The sequence below is a fragment of the Canis lupus genome, chromosome 1 (genome assembly GCF_048164855.1).
Source record: "Canis lupus baileyi chromosome 1, mCanLup2.hap1, whole genome shotgun sequence".
NCBI classification, from domain to species: Eukaryota; Metazoa; Chordata; class Mammalia; order Carnivora; family Canidae; genus Canis; species Canis lupus.
The window spans coordinates 27,653,358-27,656,480 of NC_132838.1; the positions used below are offsets into that span (position 1 = coordinate 27,653,358).

General features: G+C 44.9%; 1 pseudogene; it reads right to left on the reverse strand.

The window, feature by feature from the left end:
• Nucleotides 1-497: 497 nt before the first annotated feature.
• LOC140603807 (glyceraldehyde-3-phosphate dehydrogenase-like) lies at nucleotides 498-2,898 on the reverse strand (annotated as a pseudogene).
• Nucleotides 2,899-3,123: the final 225 nt, after the last annotated feature.

Sequence of the window (3,123 nt, forward strand, 5' to 3'; positions counted from 1 at the left end):
TTTTTTTTTTTTTTTTGTACCTCTTGTTTCTATGTCGGATTTTCACAACATAATAGATAGCGGCTGCAACATTAGTCAACATCTTAAGAATATCAGTAATTCAATGGATAATGCTGAAAGAGATGATATCCCAAGATAATAATTTATAAAAAGTGACACTAAGCCAAATACTGAACAAATAACCAGTTTTTAACAGTCTAATATATTTAGATTTTAATAAATGATTAGAGCGTCTTTGATAGGAACTGATCTCAGTTATTGAAATAATACCCAACAAACTGCTTCCTTTTGGGAGGGGGTACAGTATACTTTATTGATGGTACATGGCAAGGTAGGGCTCCCCAAGCCCCTCCCCTTCCTCAGGGGCCTGGGATATAAATTGGAGTTCAGGAGATTCTCATTGTGTTGGGGGATTAAGTAAGGGCAGGGACTCCCCAGCAGCTGAGGGCCTCTCTCTTCCTCTTGTTCTCATTGGAGCTGGTGGTCCAGGAGGCTCTTTACTCCTTGGAGGCCATGTAGACCATGAGGTCAACCACCCAGTTGCTGTAGCTGAATTCATTGTCATACCAGGAAATGAGCTTGACAAAGTGGTCATTGAGGGCAATGCCAGCCCCAGCGTTGAAGGTGGAAAAGCGGGTGTCACTGTTGAAGTCACAGGAGACAACCTGGTCCTCAGTGTAGCCCAGGATGCCCTTGAAGGGGCCCTCTGATGCCTGCTTCACCACCTTCTTAATGTTGTCATATTTGGCAGCTTTCTCCAGGTCAGATCCATAACTGACATGTTGGGGGTGGGGACACAGAAGGCCATGCAAGTGAGCTTCCCGTTCAGCTCAGGGATGACCTTGCTGACAGCGTTGGCAGTGTCAGTGGAAGCAGGGATGATGTTCTGGGCAGCCCCTTGGCCGTCATGCCACGGCTTCCCAGAGGGGCCAACCATGGTATTCTGGGTGGCAATGATGGCATGGACAGTGGTCATGAGGCCCTCCATGATGCCGAAGTTGCCATGAGTGACTTTGGCCAGAGGAGCCAAGAAGTTGGTGGTGCAGGAGGCTTTCCTGACAATCTTGAGGGAGTTGTCATATTTCTCATGGTTGACGCCCACCAAAAACATGTGGGCATCAGCGGAAGGAGCAGAGATGATGACCCTCTTGGCCACGCCCTTCAAGTGAGCCCCAGCCTTCTCCATGGTGGTGAAGACCCCAGTGGACTCCACAGCATCACCCCATTTGATGTTGGCGGGATCTCACCCCTGGAAGGTGGAGTGGACTTCCCATTGATGACAAGTTTCCCATTTTCAGCCTTGTCTGTGCCGTGGAATTTGCCTTGGGTGGAATCATACTGAAACATGTACACCATGTAGTCAAAGTCAATGAAGAGGTCATTGATGGTGACAATATCCACTTTGCCAGAGCTAAAAGCAGCCCTGGTGACCAGGTGCCCCATATGGCCAAATCCATTCACTCCGACCTTCACCAATATATCTCGGGGACATGGCTGGCACTGCACCAGAAGATGCTGCTGTCTGTCAAATGGGGAGGAGCAGAGAGCCACAAACTCCTTCCTTATTCAGTGTGACTTTGTGCATTTTCGTTCTATATAAATCTAAAGTAAGCCAAAGAGATTCTGCATGATGCTTCAAGTGTTAGTTGAACTAAACTGTGAAATTTGTTCTAATAATTTGAAATTTATATGGATTGAAGTCATGAAAAATGAAAGTGAGCATAATTGAGGGATTTAAATGAGAGGAAATGTTTAAGAAAAGAATTTGGATGATTTAGGTCACCTTCAGTGTCAAAAACTTTTAAGATCTTGTCCTATGCCCTACCCAGTTGCTCAGTGTCATAGACATACCCTAGACCCTGTCAGCATTTATCGCAGCCTTTCTGTAATCTATAGTTTAAGCAGCCCATTTGCCAGCCAACAGCTTCTATTTCTTTACTTTATCACTTCTAGTCTCCAACTTCAACAATACATGCACAGGAATACCTCTTCACCGTCTCACTCCTCACTTCCCTTCTAAAATTCCATGGCTAGTCCTATTATAATTATGCCTCTCAATATATTCTTAAACCTTTTCTCTTCCTTTGCTTTGCTGGATTTGTAGGACAACCTCACACCATGGCTAAACGCATCTTTCCAATATTCCATACTTATCCCACATCCAGCTAAACATGGATGGACAAAAATGTGTAACCATGTCAAATCTCCAACAGCTCCTTACCCATCCTCGCACTCAGTGGATGCCCTTGCTTCCAGTTTTAATGAGAAAGAGAAACAACCAGAAGTGCCAGAAGTTCTCACTCCACCCACTTGTACCCATGGACCTCCATCTGTATCCACCTCCCTTCTTTCCATTCTGTTCCTTTTTTATTATTATTTTTTTAATTTTTAAGATTTGTTTATTTATTTATGATAGACACAGAGAGAGAGAGAGGGGCAGAGACACAGGAGGAGGGAGAAGCAGGCTCCATGCCGGGAGCCCGACTCAGTCCCGATCCGGGACTCCAGGATCGCACCCTGGGCCAAAGGCAGGCGCCAAACCACCGAACCACCCAGGGATCCCCTTCCATTTTTGTTCCTATAAATGAACTATATGTGGTCCTATCACCATCAACATCGCAATTTGTGTACTGCATTCAACCCCTTCCCACCTAGTAAAAGGTATCTCTCCAGCTCTTCTCCTCTCTCTCATGCTCCATCAGTTAATTCCCTCTATGCTGTATAATTCCCATCAGCATATTAATATGCTGTTACAAAACAAAACAAAATACCAAAACTTTTTTGACCCCATTTCACTGTTCATCATCTCTCCACTCACCTCTATAGGAAAGCTTCTTAAAAAAGTTAGTATCTATCTTTGGTGACTCACTTCTCTCCACCAATTTCTCCGTAGCCCATCTCATTCAAGCTCTCTCCAGACCACTCTACCTAAGCAGCTCATGGCAAGATCATCAATGATCTCCACATTGCTGCATTCAAAGGTCAATTCCTAGACCTGACCCCACTTGACTTATAAGTACTCTAGGACACAGGTGATCATTCTTGCTATATTTTGTTCACTTTGCTTCCAGTACACTTCACATCCTGGTTATCCTCCTACCTTCCTAGCTGCACTTCTCAGTC